The sequence below is a fragment of the Podarcis raffonei genome, chromosome 3, assembly GCF_027172205.1.
Source record: "Podarcis raffonei isolate rPodRaf1 chromosome 3, rPodRaf1.pri, whole genome shotgun sequence".
Classification (NCBI taxonomy): Eukaryota; Metazoa; Chordata; class Lepidosauria; order Squamata; family Lacertidae; genus Podarcis; species Podarcis raffonei.
Genome location: NC_070604.1, coordinates 121,846,369 through 121,866,639, shown reverse-complemented (window position 1 = coordinate 121,866,639; position 20,271 = coordinate 121,846,369). Strand labels below are relative to the sequence as shown.

Genomic DNA, 20,271 nt, shown 5'->3' with positions numbered 1-20,271 from the left:
CCTTGAGCCTACTTTTCTGCAAAGAAGAAAACCCAAACAAACTGGCCCCGGCACCTCGCTCTTCTTTCCTGAGTCAACATTCTAAACCTTCATGTTTTTCAAGAAAAGAAGAGCAGGTTTCCATCAGCATCTGATTCATTTTGAAAACCGTTAAAGCATTCTTTTTTTCCTCTGCAACTAAGCTCCTGGTTGGCCACTGTGAAAAGAGAGTGGCAAGCTAGATGGTATACGTGTTTTTGTGTTTTTATATTGCAAAGCGCCCTGTGATCCTCGGATGAGGAGCAGTATAGAAATTTAATAAATACAATATAAATAAAATAAATAATGGGCTGCTGGTCTGGTGCAGCAGCCAGGCTTTCCTTCTGTTCTAGATCTGCTACTCAATCCTGAGAACGGGGCACACTTATTTTGCAAGTAAGAATACCTTCTCCACCCAATTGTCAGGGTTGGAAGATGTTAGCTCAGAATGAAACTCCATTCCTTTTTTAAAAACTGCTAGGGTTTGGTTTTGGTTTTGCCATGCTTAAGCTTTAAATTTGGGTCACTGCTGGGGGATCTGTTCAAAGGTACTATCCTATTGCCATTAGAATGTGCAAACATCAGTATTACGCAGAATTCTTTATCTGGTAGCTGGCAGACTCTTGTGTGACTTGAAAGCTTGCATGCTGCTGCACCCACAGAAGCTGTTTCCACGAAAGAGAACCCATCGCAGGCCACATCTCCCTTCTTTTCTGGGACAGGCAGACCCAAGATGATTTTTGTTTTGTCTGCTTACCGTTATGACGGAAGTAGTCCCCACTTGTAGAATATTCATGCCCTGGTTTCACACACACACACACACACACACACACACACTCCTCCTCCTCTGAGCTCTTTAAGGAAGTGGGCAGACAGAAATAGGGGAGTGGTTAGATGTACAAAAAAGAAACCAGAAAAAGAAAGAAAGAAAAAAAGTGAGGGGGAGAGAAGGAAAAACACACCGCCAGACCGAATCATCCCTCCCACTCAGCTCTAGCAATTTGCCCAGGCAGCCAGCTCAAAAGTTCTGTTCACCTGCTCTGGTTCATAGGAGGAAAATCTCCCTGGAAGGCAGAGAGAGAGAGAGAGAGAGAGCCAACTGCAAAAAGATCAGCCCGGATCTATCTCAGGTGAGTCTCCCCGACCTTTTTCGAACAAGAGAGCTGTTGCGAAAAGAAAGGGTGGGGGGAGAAGCCTTCGCCTTGCTTGCCAAGGCAGGTTCCCTGCATGCCTGGAGGAATATTACAGCTTTGGCAGTCGGCTGGGGAAGGTCTGACACACTCGCACATAGCTTCAGGGCAGGCGCAACCAGGAAGTAGGAGGGAGAAGGAGGGTGCGCTTAGTGGATGGGGCCTACAGGGACAACCAGGCAGCTGTTGCGGCCCTGACCTCTTGCCCCCCGTGCCCAGGAGAAGCGGGACCCTCGCGTGAGAGGCAGCGGTGCTTTGGGACCCTCCAGACAGCCCTGGCTTCCAAGGTGGGCAGAAAGGTAGGAGGCAAAACAGTCAGGGGCAGTGGCAAGGGTTGCTTCCAGCTGTCTGTCCACCCCCAGATGTGCTAGTGCCCAGATGTGCCGGGCTCCCCCTTTTCAGGCCCAGCCTGGCTGCTGAGAGAAGCAGGCAGCGTGGGGATCCGAAGGGCGAGGTGGCCGGCTGGGCGAGGAACAGTGGTTGCTGCCGTGGGGCACATATTTCAAGGTTCCTCCCTCCAAAGTCTCCTGCCATGTGGGCCGCTGCATGTTCTGGCTTGCCAACCAGGCTTCAACCCGAAACCCAAGCGCTGCCGGCTTTTAGGAACGATGTTGGGAGATGTCGCAGGCTGCGCATTCGAGCGAGCGCTCTCAAGAGCTGTGCGGGTTTTTGCGCGAAAGTTGCGATGTCTTGGCGCCTTTGTTTTCATCACATGGCTTCAGCCCAGGTGCGCTGCTGGGAAAGCACAGACAATGTACGTGTGTGTGTGTGTGTGTGTAGTGTTGGGTTACAATTCTCTCATGTGGAAAGGATCTTAAATTGTATCACTAGAATGAAGAATGCAAAAAACCAGCTCCTTAGTTAACCCGCAGGCTCACTAAGGAGGACGGCTCTTGTGACGGGTCTGGTTGTTCGGCGGTATCTGTGTTTTTTTATAGCTGGTTGTTGTTGTTTGTTTGAGCTGGTAGAAATTTAGACTAGATTTAATTTCTTTAATCAGAGAGCAATTGCAGAATCTCCTAGCCAGAAAGAGAGAGGCACTGGTGACAGATTTGTGGCTGATGTCTTTGTTTCCCCAGGGTGGCACGGGGTTTTCCAAGGCTTGGCCGATTGCACTGCCCTAAGTAGAAGTGTGTGTGTGTGTGTGTGCTGGGCCTCGCTGGATCAGGCCCCAAACTGCACTGGACCTCCCTGGATCAGGCCCCGCTTTCTCATATTGGCATGAAACTTTTAGAAGAAGAAAAGCGTCTTGTGGCACTTAAATATAATGAAAATTACAGCTGCGTAGATAAACATATGCAACTGATCCATCATTTAACAGAAGTACCCAGACTCCCCCCGATGTAATTATAACTCTCTTGATTCCAGGAAAAAACAAAGCTATCAAATACATTGAAAAACAAATCTTAATTTCAATATGTTGTGACACATTTTAGAGACTAAATGAAATTTTCCCGTGGCAATAGCTTTCAAGGGCTAGCCTAGTGAAGCAGGTTCTTTCCTAACCATGAAATTATTAGCTTTTAAGGTGGTGCCACAAGACTCTTGGTTGTTTATGCTGCGACAGACAGATTTTTAAAAATCATTTATTTGAGAAGACTTGTATCTTATTTGTAGGGGGCGAGGCTAAGCAGTGTACAGAAATACAGAATAAAACATTAATATTTTTGTTAAAATACAATTAAAGCCAAGTATGTAAAAACATTCAAAAGATGATTAAAATCAACAGTAGCTGAGACGAGATAGCACCTGTGCAGCTTATACATCTTTGGATAGGCTTTCCTAAACAGAAACATTTTCACAAAATAATAAAATTCCTTCCAGTAGCACCTTAGAGACCAAGTAAATTGGTTATTGGTATGAGCTTTTGTGTGCATGCATGTATCTGAAGAAGTGTGCATGCACACGAAAGCTCATACCAATAGCAAACTTAGTTGGTCTCCAAGATGCTACTGGAAGGAATTTTTTTATTTTGTTTCAACTACAGCAGACCAACAAGGCTACCTACCTAAAACTAGAAACATTTTAAGCAGGCCCTGGAAAAAATACAGTGAAGGCATTTGTAGATGGTGGGTTCCAGAGTTTCGGTAATGCCACACTCACTAAAAGATGGATTTCTTACAAACATGGATCGAATATTACGCGGCACCTGGAATGGTGCCAGTTCTGTGGGTCGCAGGAGTCGAGTGGGCCTATATGGGTTATGCAATCCTGCAACAAAACTGGCTCCAAGCAGTTAAGGGCTTTATATACTAATAGTAGCACCTTGAACTTTGCCCGGCAGCAACTGGGCAACCGGCGCAGGTCTCCGAGCGCAGGTGTTGTATTCCGACAGGGTTTCCCTCCTGTCGGTGACAGCGCTGCAACTTCTGGATGGAGCGCAAGGGAAGCCCCACGCAGAGTGCATTGCAGCAATCCGATCCTGAAGCGGCACATTGCTCACTGACGTTAATTTATCCTTAATGGCCTGCCTTCTACTTGGTTGCACAGCCATGCGTGCAGAACAGTGGGTTGGTTTTTTGTTTGCAGTTTTGGGAAATATTATTCGTTGATGTTTGAGAGGTGGGATAGTAAAAGGGCTGGGGAAAAGAGAGGTGGGTTCTGCGCAAGGAGAGCTGGAACTGCATCCTCACACAGCCACACCCCAGGCAGGGAAATATCAGATTTTGCAGTGGTACAGAGGGTGACAGCCACTTGAGGTGCATGCTTTGTGGCTCCTGGAATAACACTTCTTTTGCTTTTAAACCTGCAGCCTCTAGAATCCTGATTCCCTTTACAGTGGAACCGCGGGTTGCGAACGTGATCCGTGTCTGCGCATGCGCGGGTCGCGATTCACAACTTTTGCTCATGCGCAAAGAGCAATTTAGCACTTCTGTGCATGCGTGAGCGCCGAAACCTGTAAGTAACCCATTCCGGTACTTCTGGATTCGGTGCGGTGTGCAACCTGGAAATGCGTAACCTGGAGCATCTGTAACCCGAGGTGGTGTTGTTTCGTCGTGTCCGACTCTTGGTGACCCCCTGGACCAGAGCACGCCAGGCACTCCTGTCTTCCACTGCCTCTCGCAGTTTGGTCAAACTCATGCTGGTAGCTTCAAGAACACTGTCCCACCATCTCGTCCTCTGCCATCCCCTTCTCCTTGTGCCCTCCATCTTTCCCAACGTCTGGGTCTTTTCCAGGGAGTCTTCTCTTCTCATGAGGTGGCCAAAGTCTTGGAGCCTCAGCTTCAGGATCTGTCCTTCCAGTGAGCACTCAGGGCTGATTTCCTTCAGAATGGAGAGGTCTGGTCTTCTTGCAGTCCATGGGACTCTCAAGAGTCTCCTCCAGCACTAGAATTCAAAAGCATCCATTCTTCGGCGATCAGCCTTCTTGATGGTCCAGCTCTCACTTCCATACATCACTACTGGGAAAACCATGGCTTTAACTATACGGACCTTGGTTGGCAAGGTGATGTCTCTGCTTGAGTTACCCAGTTCTAAAAGGGCTGTGGGAGTATGGGGGGTGGGGTGGAATTCTCTCTCCCCTCCTCACCCACTAGCCACAGGAAGTTCCAAGGGTTTCGGCATACGCCATTTTCTTGTCTACATGGAGCCCTTGGAAATGAACCCTTGTGTAAGATGGGCTCATACTGCATTGCCAAGAAGAACTGTACTATCTGTTTCCAATACTGTACTTATGCTGTTGATTTTAAAATATACGTGTGGGCGTTTGCGGCTGATAGAGACTGTGGGGGCTGCTTACTAGCCTAGCGCTCTCCTCCCCATCACCACCAAAAAGGCCACACTTTGCGAAGGGGAGGGACACTCGGAAGATTAACCTCCAAACTTTTGCTTCAGATTTTCCTACAGCTGCACACCATAAATGTGCAACTGATGATAATTTGGGGTTGGTGGTGTTGAAATGCTTTCCCCACACCCATGGCTACCACATCCAGGACTTAATCCCCTCCCTCCCAAAACCTCTTTGGGCAAGAATAGGCCGAAAATTATGTTTCACGAATGAAGTTTGCAAACCCTGCCAGATGGGCAAGGTATAAATATTAAAGGTAAAGGGACCCCTGACCTTTAGGTCCAGTCATGGCCGACTCTGGGGTTGCGGCGCTCATCTTGCTTTACTGGCCGAGGGAGCTGGCATACAGCTTCCGGGTCATGTGGCCAGCATGACTAAGCCGCTTCTGGCGAACCAGAGCAGCGCATGGAAACGCCGTTTACCTTCCCACTGGAGCGGTACCTATTTATCTACTTGCACTTTGTGCTGTAGAACTGCTAGGTGGGCAGGAGCAGGGACCGAACAATGGGAGCTCACCCCGTCTTGGGGATTCGAACCGCTGACCATCTGATCAGCAAGCCCTAGGCTTATTATTATTATTATTATTATTATTATTATTATTATTATTGCAAAGCAATCCCAAGCACTGGTTAAAAGAGCAAGTCCTTGCTGGTTAGGCAAGTCCTGGGTTCTCCTCCTGCTTTCACCAGGCAATGTGTTGTACTATTAAGTGTCCAGTCCCACCTGGGGGGGACGGGACAAAAAAATAGAAAGATAAGTAGCAGATGAGGCAGCCAGCCAATTTCTAGACCAGGCTTCCTCAACCTCGGCCCTCCAGATGTTTTCAGACTACAATTCCCATCATCCCATCATCACTGGTCCTGCTAGCTAGGGATCATGGGAGTTGTAGGCAAAAAAACACATCTGGAGGGCCAAGGTTGAGGAAGCCTGTTCTAGACAGTGACATCCCTCAGACTGCAGATGAAGGAGAAAAAATATATTCCGAGCGCACACTAAAGCTTGTCAGGAAGAAGGCGGCGCTTGACCACTTCCCCTTGTGTCCGACTTTATTGTTTGCAGGGAAATCTGTGTATGGGGGAGGGTGTGTCCACGGAAGCACCCCTCCCGTGGTCTGAAGTGGTACTGTTTTTGGGGGACAGGGGGAAGGCAGGTGTGGGGGACTCCCTGGTCCTGAATGGGGTAACTGTGCCCCTGAAGGACCAGGTGCGCAGCCTGGGAGTCATTTTGGACTCACAGCTGTCCATGGAGGCACAAGTCAACTCTGTGTCCAGGACAGCTGTTTACCAGCTCCATCTGGTTTGCAGGATGAGACCTTCCCTGCCCGCAGACTGTCTGGCCAGAGTGGTGCATGCTCTAGTTATCTCCCGCTTGAACTACTGCAATGCGCTCTACATGGGGCTACCTTTGAAGGTGACCTGGAAACTGCAATTAATCCAGAATGCGGCAGCCAGACTGGTGACTGGGATTGGCCACCAGGACCACATTACAGCAGTCTTGAAAGACCTACACTGGCTCCCAATACGTTTCTGAGCACAATTCAAAGTGTTGGTGCTGACCTTGAAAGCCCTAAATGGCCTCGGTCCAGTATACCTGAAGGAGCGTCTCCACCCCCATCGTTCAGCACAGACTCTGAGATCCAGCTCCAAGGGCCTTCTGGCGGTTCCCTCACTGAGAGAAGTGAGGTTACAGGGAACCAGGCAGAGGGCCTTCTCGGTAGTGGCTCCCGCCCTGTGGAACGCCCTCCCTTCAGATGTGAAGGAAATAAGCAGCTATCTTCTCTTTAAAAGACATCTGAAGGCAGCCCTGTTTAGGGAAGTTTTTAATATTTAATACTGGATTGTTTTTAACACTTGATTGGAAGCCGCCCAGAGTGGCTGCGGAAACTCAGCCAGATGGGCGGGGTATAAATAAATTATTATTATTATGATTACAGTCCAGACGCAAGTTGTCCACTTAAGGGGAAGGTCCATATCTCATTTGCAGAAGAGCATCTGCTTTGCATAAGAATGCAAGAACTTAAATAGAGCTTTTTGCTGCTGGATCAAACCACTGGCCCATCTAGTCCAGCCGCCTGTGCTCACAGCAGCCGGCTAGATGTCTGTGGTAAACCTGCAAGCCGGTTTCGAGCGCTAAGAGCAACCCTCCCCTCCTGTGGCTTCCGGTGAGCTGGTGTTCAGGACCAGTGGAGATAGAACATGCTCATCACATCTAGTCTTGACCTCTGCAGGTTAGCATTTTAATGCCGAGAATGCCGTGTGGATGTTCCCCCCCCCCCAAAACCCCCATGCATAAGGAGCGCCCATCCCAGAATACTCACTTGTTTGGAAGCACCCCTTATTTCGCCATAGAGGCAGATCTTGTACAGGAGGCGCAAGGGGTCAGTGTTGCCTAGTGGTTATAGTGTTGGACTAGGACCTGGGTAACCACGGTCCAAATCTTCACTTGGCCGTGAAGCTCGACTGCGTGACCTCGGAAGCCGCTCACTGCCTCTCTCAGCCTAAGCTACCTCACAGGGTTGTTGTGAGAATTAAATGAGAGGGAGAACGGCCTCAGTCCAGTATACATGAAGGAGCGTCTCCACCCCCATCGTTCTGCCCGGATGCTGCGGTCCAGCACTGAGGGCTGTCTGGCGGTTCCCTCCCTGTGAGAAGCCAAGTTACAGGGAACAAGGCAGAGGGCCTTCTCGGTGGTGGCGCCCATCCTGTGGAACGCTCTCCCACCAGATGTCAAAGAAAAGAACAACTACCAGACTTTTAGAAGACATCTGAAGGCAGCCCTGCTTAGGGAAGCTTTTAATGTTTAATAGGATATTCTATTTTAATATTGCATTGGAAGCCACCCAGAGTGGCTGGAGAAACCCAGCCAGATGGGCGGGGTATAAATAAATTATTATTATTATTATTATTGTTGTTGTTGTTGTTGTTGTTGTTGTTGTTATTATTATTACTATTACTATTACTATTATTATGATTGTGATGTACTGAGTTGAATAGGATCCAAAAGGCAGAAGTCTGATTGGTCCTAGAACAATAGGATTCAGAATGCAGCAGTCTGATTGGTCCACAGGAGCCACCCAATCCAGCTCCAGGTGGAAGTGAATCCGCAACCTGATTGGCCTACAGGAGAATCACGGAAGTAGCCAATCGCGTGGGCCCCATTGTGTCAATAATGCATATAAAGCAGACATTCTGGGGGAACTTCCATTCCTCCTCACCACTATGAGCTGAATAAAGAGCATGAAATCCACTCTTGACTCCAAGTATATTTCAATTATTATTATTAATTATTATTATTACCATGTTTTCCGCCTTTAGCTCCCTAGATCAGGCTTCCTCAACCTTGGCCCTCCAGATTTTTTTTTTGGCCTACAACTCCCATGATCCCTGGCTGGCAGGACCAATGGTCAGGGATGATGGGAATTGTAGTCTCAAAACCTCTGGAGGGCCGAGGTGGAAGAATTCTGCCCCAGAGGAAAAAGCTGGGGCATTAATGCAATCAATCAATCGATCAAGTAACAGAAAGAAACTGAAATGGTCAGCAGCGATCGATGAGCCTGCCCCAGGCAGGAATGGGTTATATACAAGGGAAAATAACTTTGCCACATGTGGAAACGTGCCTCTCATGTGGGCTGGTAGCCTGGCTGTGGATTCAAAGGGCCGGGGACCTGTGGCCCTTCAGGTGATGATAAAAGGGGGTCATTTGGTCCAACCCCCAGCAATGCAGGAATCTCAACACAAGGCCCCGATCCAATCCAAAACCATGCTTGTTGTTGTTTAGTCGTTTAGTCGTGTCCGACTCTTTGTGACCCCCTGGACCACAGCACGCCGGGCCCTCCTGTCTTCCACTGCCTCCCACAGTTTGGTCAAACTCATGCTGGCAGCTTTGAGAACACTGTCCCACCATCTCATCCTCTGCTGTCCCCTTCTCCTTATGCCCTCCATCTTTCCCGACATTAGGGTCTTTTCCAGGGAATCTTCTCTTCTCATGAGGTGGCCAAAGTCTTGGAGCCTCAGCTTCAGGATCTGTCCTTCCAGTGAGCACTCAGGGCTGCTTTCCTTCAGAATGGATCAGTTTGATCTTCTTGCAGTCCATGAGACTCTCCAGAGTCTCCTCCAGCACCACAATTCAAAAGGATCCATTCTTCGGCGATCAGCCTTCTTTATGGTCCAGCTCTCACTTCCATACATCACTACTGGGAAAACCAGAGCTTTAACTATACGGGCCTTTGTTGGCAAGGTGATGTCTCTGCTTTTTAACTTTGCACAAGTGCTGGCAGTTTTATTGCTGAACCACATGGGGTGCGCACAACGGACTACAACTCCAATCAGCCCCAGCCTGATGGGACTTGTAGTTTGTCAGCGTCTGGTATATTCCTACGCTACAAAACGAAAACCCACCACATCTCAGATGTCTGTCGGCCTTTCCAAAGAGCCCTGGGGATTATCATTAGCTCAGACTGAACCCTCCGTCGAAATCCTATCCCCTAATCCTTTCCACATGTGCCTCTGAAAGGGCTGGGACATTCGTCTGTGTGACCGTGCTTCAGATTGGCCAAAATATAAGATTAAAAAAATAAATAAAATAAAACTTACGCGCAGCCCAGCCTAGCCTGTTGTTGGGCCCAAGACCCTGTGAAATTTCACTGTCCGCAGGTGTCTTTGGTCACAGTGAGACAGACGCACGTTGTGTTCTGTGGCTGAGCATTGATTCCTTTGCAAGACAGAGGAAGACAAAATGAGTGTCTGTGCAGTTTGCATGTGATATATATATATTTATAGCATGTGCCTGTGGTGAGGGAAGCGAGACACGATGTGTATCTTGAACTGATATTAATATATGTCCTGTTCTGTACCAAAGGTAGACATCAGGGCCAGGGATGTACATAGCAGAGACGTATAAATGTCAGCTTAATTCATTCCCCCCCCCCAATTTTTTTTATTCATTTTATAACACAAATAAAAAACACAAACAGAAAAGACAAACAATACGTACAAATTCTTGTCATATCCTTAATTTTTGAAACATTGTTAAGTGGGCTTCCCCAAGTCCCACCTATCTGATTTTCATTTTACTTCATCTTTAGCAGGTTACATAGATCATAATTTCTAACCATCTTTGGGGGTTTTTTAATCACACTTAAAATAACTTCACATTTTATCACTTACAAATAATACTATTTTAAAATACCTTATCTTCTACTTCTAACCCTACAGCCTATATCCACTTCCAAAGCTATTCTAAGGTTTAATATTAACATATTTTTCAAATATTCCTTAAACTTCTTGCACCGTCTCTTCTCTCTGGTCTCGGAGTCTCCCGGTCAGTTCGGCAAGTTCCATATAGTCCATCATCTTCTTCTGCCATTCTTCATCTGTCATTCTCAAAATGACATCGCGCACATGTGCGGAAGCAGCGAAACGCGATCCGCGCATGTGCTGTCATGTGTTACGTTCCTTTCAGGATGCGAACGGGGCTCCGGAATGGATCCCGTTCGCATCCAGAGGTACCACCATATTCAACACAAAAAACAGCGGCAGTTTGTTGTTGACAAAGGACAGCTGGACATATAAAGGGCCCCATTACCTTCAGTAGCTTAGGGCCTCATCCAGACTAAATCCGGCCCTGGACAGGGGGTGCACCCACAGATTACAGGAATGAAAGCTGGTCCCCTGGGTATCTGGACAGGTTGGCAGAACACTTCCTTTGCATGCAGGTGGTGCCAGTCTAAACCCCCAGGATCTGTGATTTGAAAGGACCTGGTGCAAAGGATCTCTCTTGGCCTGAGATTCTGGAGAGCATCTGCCGGTCAAGATGCACTCAGCACTCCTGAGCCAGGGGGACACAGAGCCTGACCTGGCCATCTCTAAGGCAGCTAACTTCCTTTCCATGCCTTCTTTGGCAGCATCATGCGCACGAGAGTACCAGGGTTTTTTTGTCCTTGCATCTTGGGCTGGCTCCCGTTCTCCTCAGTGTTCTAGCAGAGCAGCTGCTGCTAGAGAACATCGCGTTCCCTCTTTTCTCTTTCTTCCGAAGAAACTCCTACCTCTTCCTTTCTGCATCAAGTATTTCAGCTTGTGAGCGTCACCACGGGAGCGAGTGAATGGGGTGTGGGGTGTGGAAGGCACATTCCTCCCCAACCTCTTCTAGTTCTGAGTGGAGGTTATGTTTGGGGGTAGGGCAAATCCATCCATTTCAGGTTTTTCTCAGTGTGCATGGCAGGGGCGTGTCAACAGTCTGTATGAAGGCTTCTGAAAGGTCCAGTTCAGATTTATCTAGCTTAGGTTTCCCACCCCCATCCCCACAAAAAAAATCCTGGAGAAGTAGGTTATCTCTCACAGAACTGCACTTCCCAGAACCATTAACAAAGCACAGTTCCCAGGGCTTTGGGAAAAACCACATTACTTAAATGTGCTTTAAATATTTGATGTGGATGGTGACTATAGACTCCTTTACAGGACCGCCTCTCCTGGTCTGCCCCGCAGAGGACCTTAAGGTCCATGAATAACCATAGTTTACAGGTCCCGGGCCCTAAGGAAGTCAGATTATCCTCCACCAGGGCCAGGGCCTTCTCAGTGATGGCTCCAACCTGGTGGATTGCTCTGTCCCATGAGACCAGGGCCCTGCAGGATTTAACCTCCTTCCATCGGGCCTGTAAGACAGAGCTATTCCGCCTGGCTTTCAATTTGAACTTAGTCTGATCTTTTATTCCCCTCCCCTTTTTATGAAGATTACCCGCTCTGGGACCCCACAGCTAATTCTCCCCTGGTCTCCTCGCTGGCCCAAATAGGAGAAATTTAGTCAGCTAGCCTTGGTGATCATCTAATGTTTATTAGATGGATTTTCCCCCTAAATTGATTTTTGAATTCTGAATTTATTGTTATTCATGTTTTATACTGTATTTTATGCTGGTTTTTTGTTGCATCAATTAAGTGTTTTAAATTTGTTGTTAGCCGCCCTGAGCCCGGTTTTCTGAACCGGGAAGGGCGGGGTATAAATAATTTTTTTTATTAATTTATTATTTAGTGAAAGCCTTGGGCTTCCCTGAAGTCCAAAAATGGCCCCCCAGTTGCAAGGAACAAGGGGGTACTTCTGTAATGAACCACAGCAGGGGGGTGGGCAATGGCCTTAGCACAAGGGATGGAAGGATCTGTCAACATTAGTTCTCTCCGTTTCTCATTTTTCCTATCTTAAATCCGGTTCGCAATATTTCTGCAGCAATTTGCGGGTTTTCTTTCTTTAATCCTCATGAAAATTTCTCAACGTTTCCGTGCAAATTTCTCTGGATCAATGCTTTTTCCTTGGCAGTTTTGACTATGTTTTGCAAGCAATTTGTCCTAATATGCACTTGTCTCTTACTTTTACTGTACTTTCCTCTAACACATGCATTTTTTAACAACGTTGGTTGAATGGAGAACTGCCTCACACAATTCAGATGAATTTCGACGGATGGCTGTATTTCAGTTCCCATAATGTTTTGAAAAGTGAGGAGTTGATAGACACAGCTTTAAACGTGAACCGAATTTGATTTCTCCCCAGACCCTATTTCTTAACCTGAGGTACTATTTCTGGGTTAGCGGAGTCTGTAACCTGAAGCGTATGTAACCCGAGGTATCACTGTACATGCCAGACCATCCTTACCAAACCTTCAGGTGTTTGGAACTATAATGGCCACACCTATGTGGGGCTGATAGGAATTGCAGTCCATAATACCTGGAGGGTGTACTGGGCCTGGGGGTAACCTGTGAAACGCGGTCCAGGTCCGGTCCAGAATCCGAAGGTGTCAGTCCGACAGGGCCAAAGCAGCACACGAGGCAGGAAACCAACCAAGGACAGGTACAGGATCTCAGGCAGGATCTGACATACAGCAATGTTGCTCCCGCAACCTGGGGCAGGGTCCAGCAGCCTTTTATCTCTGTTAGGATAACGGCCGGTCCTGATCCCCCGGCGACTCACCTCCCTGTCTTGCCCGAAGGCGAGCACTCCTCCTGCGAGTACTCAGGTCTCTCCTTCTCTCAGACTTCAGTCTCTGCAGCTCAGGAGACGTTGGTGGGTGACTAGACCCAGAATCCGCCTCAGCCTCCCCTGACCCAACCGGTAGTGGAGCAGCTGTAAGTGATGGCCCAGCTGGAGGCAACAAGATCATCCCCGCATCTGGAGCCAGGGCAGGCTCAGGCCCCTGACTTGGCCCAGCTGGTGTTTGTTGCAGGGGAACCTGTGCAGACTGGGGCTCTTCAGGATCAGGCCCCAGACTTGGTTCAGATGCCGCCTGAGGCAAAGGATCCGGTGCAGACTGAGACTCCTCTGGTTCTGAGTCCGAGCCCCAGTCCTAGGCCACCACAGAGGGCACCAGCTTGCATCAGACGCTGTATGGAGAGACTTCAAGCACTCATGTGCCTTGCGCTGTTTCTCCATTGCGTCAACCAAATCCCCCACATGAGAACATGGACTTGAGAGCTCCAGGCAGTGTCCAGCATGTGGCGAGACCACCGTGCGGTTGCTTCTCCACATGTCCATGTTGCAACACAACCCACAAGTCTCCCAGCCGTAACCGAAGACGCCCTTGCAAGCCCTCACAACCACATCACAGGACGGATCTGAGGAAGGTTTCTTATTTGGAGTGAGACCATTGGTCTCTCCCGCAGGGCATTGTCCACACTGATCCAGCAGAGCCTTTCTCTCGGGCTGCAGGCAGGAGATTTTCCTAGCGCTACGTGGCGACACCAGGGTTGAACCTGAGACCTTTGACATACAATGCATGCGCTTTACAGCTGAGCTGCATCCCTTCCTTGCTCTGCACCAAGCACAGCTATGTGCATCTTGAAAACACGACTAGAACATCACCTTCTCAGGACCACGACATACATAAGCTCCTCTCCAGGGTGCATTTCAATGTGTGCATGCAGCAAAGCGCAATGTGTTCACACAAAAACCACTTGCGTCTCTCCAGCTCCTCAGGAAGCCAGGATTGGCGGAGACTCTCTGTTCCCTCTGCATTCTCTGCCCGGCGCTGTTGTCATGTGTGAAGCAAGAACATGGAGCGGGTCTTTGTGATACTCGCTGCACATGTTCAAACAGAGAATGAAACGATTGCCCAGGATGCAAAAACCACATCTGGCAGAGTGTTGGGGCTGAGTCATGGTGATGGCAGGAGTGCAGGGAGAGGCAAACGAAAGAGGCATCCATGAGAACTCACCCAAAAGTAGTTCCGGTGTGATTAAACTATCAGTGTTCCAGCAGGGAGCTAAAATCCTCGGCTGGAAGATTTCCCTCGGTGTCCTCTAGGTCAGAGCCACCTTTGTGTGCTCTGCATTCTGGAAGTATGATTTATTATTTTTTCATCTCCGCCAAGCTAAGCAGTTGGCCCCTTATCTCTCTCGCCCTGACCTAGCCACTGTGATCCATGCGACGGTCACCTCCAGACTGGATTATTGTAACTCGCTCTACGTGGGGCTGCCCTTGAGACTGACCCAGAAACTCCAGCGGGTGCAGAATGCCGCGGCGAGACTCCTTATGGGGTCTTCGCTGCGAGACCACATTCATCCGGTGCTATATCAGCTGCACTGGCTCCCGGTGGAGTACAGGATCAGGTTTAAGGTGCTGGTTTTAACCTTTAAAGCCCTATACGGCCTAGGACCCTCGTACCTACGGGACCGCCTCTCCTGGTATGCCCCACAAAGAAACCTACGGTCTGCAAATAAAAACATCCTGAAGGTCCCAGGCCTCAGAGAGGTTAGGCTGGCCTCAACTAGAGCCAGGGCCTTCTCGGCTGCGGCTCCAATCTGGTGGAACGCTCTGTCAGAAGAGACTAGGGCCCTGCGGGACTTGACATCTTTCCGCAGGGCCTGCAAGACAGAGCTGTTCCACCAGGCCTTTGGTCAGGGCGCAGCCTGACTCCCTCCTCTGGCAACCTGCACAGAGTTTGCTTAATGGTTGCCATTAACTTGATTTTAATTAATTTTTATAATGAAATATTTTTAGAATGTTGGTTTATTTGATTGTTTGATTATTTGATTGTTGTTAGCCGCCCTGAGCCCGGCTTCGGCTGGGGAGGGCGGGATATAAATAAAATTTATTATTATTATTATTATTATACCCCGCCCATCTGGCTGAGTTTCCCCAGCCACTCTGGGTGGCTCCGAATCGAGTGTTAAAAACAACACAGCATTAAATATTAAAAACTTCCCTAAACAGGGCTGACTTCAGATGTCTTTTAAAGATAGGATAGCTGCTCATTTCCTTCACATCTGAAGGGAGGGTGTTCCACAGGGCGGGCGCCACCACTGAGAAGGCCCTCTGTCTGGTTCCCTGTAACCTCACTTCTCACAGTGAGGGAACCGCCAGAAGGCCCTCGGAGCTAGACCTCAGATATTTGAAGATGGTTTTCATATATCTTTTCCAGGCTAAACACACCCAGCTCCTTCAACCATTCCTCATAAGGCTTACTTTCCAGACGCCTGATCATCTTGGCCGCCCTCCTCTGCACATGGTCCAGCTTGTCAACATCCTTCTTAAATTTTGGTGCCCAGAATTGGACGCAGGATTCTGGGTGGGGTCTAAGCGAGGCAGAATAGAGTGGGACTATGCCTTGTGGGACACGGGTGGCACTGTGGGTTAAACCACAGAGCCTAGGACTTGCCGATCAAAAGGTCGGCGGATCAAATCCCTGTGACAGGGTGAGCTCCCGTTGCTCGGTCCCTGCTCCTGCCAACCTAGCAGTTCGAAAGCACGTCAAAGTGCAAGTAGATAAAGAGGTACTGCTCCGGCAGGAAGGTAAACGGCGTTTCCGTGTGCTGCTCTGGTTCACCAGAAGCGGCTTAGTCATGCTGGCCACAGGACCCGGAAGCTGTACGCCAGCTCCTTCGGCCAGTAAAGAGAGATGAGCACCGCAACCCCAGAGTCGGCCACAACTGGACCTAATGGTCAGGGGTCCCTTTACTCTTTACCTTTATGACTTCCCTTGATCTGGACACTAGACTTATGTTGATGCATGCTTTTATCTGTGTTGTTTTAACTTGGTAAGATGCCTTGAGTCCCGGTTGTTGTTGTTGTTGTTGTTCTTCTTCTTCTTCTTCTTCTTCTTCTTCTTCTTCTTCTTCTTCTTCTTCTTCTTCTTCTTCTTCTTCCAGTCACCCTCTGGTTCTTCCCTCTCATGTCTGAACACAGTCAGCACATATTTCTAGACAGGGCATTCATGTCACAAAACGGTCGTGCTGGTTCAATCTCCAACTGGATCTCCAGCCAGATTTGGGAATATCTCCTGTTAGGATATAGTTCCATTCCACCTTAAAGGGATCAGGCATGACTATTGTGTGTCACATGCCTGATTACTTCCAGCACTTGCTGGGAACTTCCGTTTGTATATAGCTGTTGTGTTCCTGCTGTTTTGCTGGAGACGGAGGGAAGCAGACGTGTTCTCCTTTGTTCCTGAACTATGCTGAATAAAATGCTGTAATATACTGCTTACACATTTCTCTGTCCGTCTCTTCTGCTGTGAGAAGATTTATTCACTCTGCTGACAGAGCGTGCACGGGTCTCTAAACGTATCTGAGGCTCGTGTCACTGATTGATGCTGTTCCAAGGGAGACCGGTGATTATCCGGCTGCCGGCCGGTGGCTGGAGCCAGCTGGGGGTCTGCCTGATGCCCCCGTCTCCCCGGCAGTATCCCAACATCTCCTACCTGAAATCCTGTAGCTGCCCTACCAGTCCGTGCCAACAATGCTGACTCAGGAGAAGGCAGCTTCTTGTGTTCAGAACCTTTCTGTGCACATGATTGGCGTGTGAGTGTCTATGCACCCCTGTTTATAATAATAATTTATTATTTATACTCCCCCTATCTGGCTTGGTTTCCCCAGCCACTCTGGGCAGCTTCCAACTGAATATTAAAAACAATACAGCATTAGACATTAAAAACTTCCTTAAACAGGGCTGCCTTCAGTTGTCTTTTAAAAGTAAAATAGTTGTTTATTGCCTTGACATCTGCTGGGAGGGCGTTCCACAGGGCAGGCACCACTACCGAGAAGGCCCTCTGCCTGGTTCCCTGTAACCTTACTTCTCGCAATGAGGGAACCGCCAGAAGGCCCTCGGCGCTGGATCTCAGTGTCTGGGCTGAACAATGGGGTTGCAGACGCTCCTTCAGGTATACAGGACCGAGGCCGTTTAGGGCTTTAAAGGTCAACACCAACACTTTGAATTGTGCTCGGAAACGTACTGGGAGCCAATGCAGATCTCTCAGAACCGGTGTTATGTGGTCCCAGCGGCCGCTCCCAGTCACCAGTCTAGCTGCCGCATTCTGGATTAATTGCAGTTTCCGGGTCAGCTTCAAAGGTAGCCCCACGTAGAGCACGTTTTTGTGTCTTGAGTTTCTCGTAGGCATTCTGCCTCCTGTGGGCTTTTGGGGAGGGTACCAACATGTTTCCATGCTTTGCTTTCTGGCCTCTCCTCTCCATCACAACTGTTCTTGTTCCAAGCGTGCAAACAGTTCATACTCAGAGGGCTGCCTCCAGATTTGTCTTCTTGATTAACTGTGGTCGTTCTACTTTGCAAATAAATGAATGCATCAAGTTTGCTTATGAATGGTTCCAAACGGCTCCAGTGGTTCCAAACCTTCTTTGTTTTTAGATTATCCATCTTTGGAGATCTTAGTGCAAAAGGATGCTGTTGCTACATTCATTTCTCATCTGTCTATCTATGCAGCGCACCTTTGTGGCTGATAAAATGTTTTAAAAATCAATTCATCAGACTGGTTTAAAGTAACCTGCAGGTTCTCCTCCCTGCTGTAAAATGCCGGATGATGTCAGCAGAGATTTCTAAATCTGGGTTCCACTTTTCAGAAAATGAAAGCAGAAGCACAGAGACTTTTGCCTGCGGTCTGGTGGTGATCCCAAGTTTTGGGTCACAGCTTCTGGTCACTAGCCTGGTGTAGAGGAGGAGGAGGAATTCGGCCTGGTTCAGATTCCAATGCGCAGCTACCTAATTCACACTTTCCGAGTGTGAAATATGCGAGCCAAAAGGAATTCCTACTGTCCCGAATTTTGTAATGCAGCTCTCCAAACAAATTATGCGTTCGCAAGTATGTATGTCAGGAGGGAGCATGCACAAAAATGCATAGATTCATTAAAATAATACATAAAAATACATAATATTAAGGGAAATAGCTTGCAAAATGTGTGTGCCAGACAAATTTGCATATAACAAATGTTTAAGAGGACATTTAAAAAAAATGAACCTGAGGCTAGAAAAATGAGAAGCTAAGAGAAACCGAAAGTGACAGGGCTTTGCAGGCCTTTTGGCAGAGCGCCAGTCGCCTGCAAGCGTCTCCTGTTTACTTCTGGAGAACTTGCCTGCAAGCTGCCAGGAAATGCAAGACTAAGAAGTCATTCATTCTTAGCTTGCTGAGGGGTTCAGAAGAAAGGATTATTGGGGCGCAGGTGGCGCTGTTGGTTAAACCACAGAGCCTAGGACTTGCTGATCAGAAGGTCGGCGGTTCGAATCCCCACGACGGGGTGAGCTCCCGTTGCTCAGTCCCTGCTCCTGCCAGCCTAGCAGTTCAAAAGCACGTCAAAGTGCAAGTAGATAAATAGGTACCGCTCTGGCGGGAAGGTAAACGGCGTTTCTGTGCGCTGCTCTGGTTCGCCAGAAGCGGCTTAGTCATGCTGGCCACATGACCCGGAAGCTGTACGCCGGCTCCTTCTGCCAATAAAGCGAGATGAGCGCCGCAACCCCAGAGTTGGCCACGACTGGACCTAATGGTCAGGGGTCCCTTTACTTTACCTTTAAACCAGGGATGGGCAGATTTCGGGTTTGTGGAATCTACTTCATGTTGCTGTGGTTGTTTTTACTGGAAGCCTGAAATCCACCAGCCAGATCGAAGTACAAGAGATTTATGCCACGGGCTCCTCCAGATGAATGATGTTTATTGAGCATTCGTCCTGATTTCCTCGCACAAAACAAATGTAAAGGTTTGGTTTTTCTAAGCATTCACTCTTATCTGTTTCTGGGGTGGGTATCTGACAATGAGCATTCGTTTCATGGAGGAGAAGGCTGCTAGACATGATGGCTGTGCTCTGCTTTCCACGAATGGAGGCATTCATGTTTCTGAATCTTCTTCCTTCTTCCTTAGCGATCACTCGTAGCCCAGTAAGATTGTCTTCCATAAACACAGTTTTAACAATGAGTCCGTAGGTGACTGTGGAGGCCAATTTTGGATCCAGACGTCCTTCCACAGTGGGGACATTGGTTTCTAGGCAGGAATTGATCACAGTGTGGATTTGCCAAGCATGCCTTCCTCTTAGCATGTTTCTCCCTTTTGTCCTGGGTTCGAGTGTCTTCAAAGCCCATGACACCTTTGTTCAAGGCTGTTCTCCAACTGGAGCGTTCGCAGGCAAGTGTTTCCCAATTTTGGTGTTTATACTACATTTTTAAAATTTGCCTGGAGACAGTGTTTAAACCTCTTTTGTTGACCCTCCAACATTACGCTTTCCATTTTTAAGTTCAGAATAGAGTACAGTGGTACCTCGGGTTACAGACGCTTCAGGTTACAGACTCCGCTAACCCAGAAATAGTACCTCAGGTTAAGAACTTTGCTTCAGGATGAGAACAGAAATCACGCAGCAGCAGTGCGGCGGCAGTGGGAGGCCCCATTAGCTAAAGTGGTGCTTCAGGTTAAGAACAGTTTCAGGTTAAGAACGGACCTCCAGAACGAATTAAGTTCTTAACCTTAATCAGGCATCTTACAACACGACCAGTTCAGCAAAGTTGATATTGAAGAATTATTGCTTTGACACCGGTGATCTTTGCTTCTTCCAGCACACTGGTATTCGTTCGCCTGTCTTCCCAAGTGATGTGTAAAATTTTTCGGAGACACTGTTGATGGAATATTTCGAGGAGTTGGAGATGGCGTTTATAAGCGGTCCATGTTTTTTTTTTTAAATAAATTTTTATTAATTTACATCAAAAGAAAAAACAAACAAAAAAATATTAGTTTCACATCAAAATTTCATAACATATTCCTTTTCACGACTTCCTCCAGCTTATCCGTAAATCATCCGTAAGTTATAATTTAAGTTACGCATTTCTTAATTTTGTATTGACATTATTTATATCTTTCTTTCTATTCCCTTTAGACAATATTTCTTAGTCTTTCACAGTGCTTCTTTAAATCCCATTAGCGTTATCTGTCCTTCACTTATATGTTCCAGATATTCCACAAATTTCCCCCAGTCCTCAATGAACTTTTGGTCTCTTAAGTATCTAATCTTTCCTGTCAATTTATCCAGC

General features: G+C 47.9%; 1 protein-coding gene across 8 annotated transcripts in view; it reads left to right on the top strand.

The window, feature by feature from the left end:
• Positions 1-20,271, top strand: part of PTK2B (protein tyrosine kinase 2 beta) — a 358,085-nt gene that overhangs the window by 1,056 nt on the left and 336,758 nt on the right. For 5 of the 8 annotated variants that reach the window (XM_053383797.1, XM_053383802.1, XM_053383801.1 and 2 more), the window contains exon 2: positions 1,070-1,148. The exons of 1 other annotated variant lie outside the window; for it this stretch is intronic. The gene's annotated coding sequence lies outside the window, so the exon portion shown is untranslated. Of the gene's footprint in view, positions 1-941; positions 1,149-1,240; positions 1,508-20,271 lie in introns of those variants that run through there. 2 more of the 8 variants (XM_053383796.1, XM_053383799.1) reach the window with 2 other exon arrangements.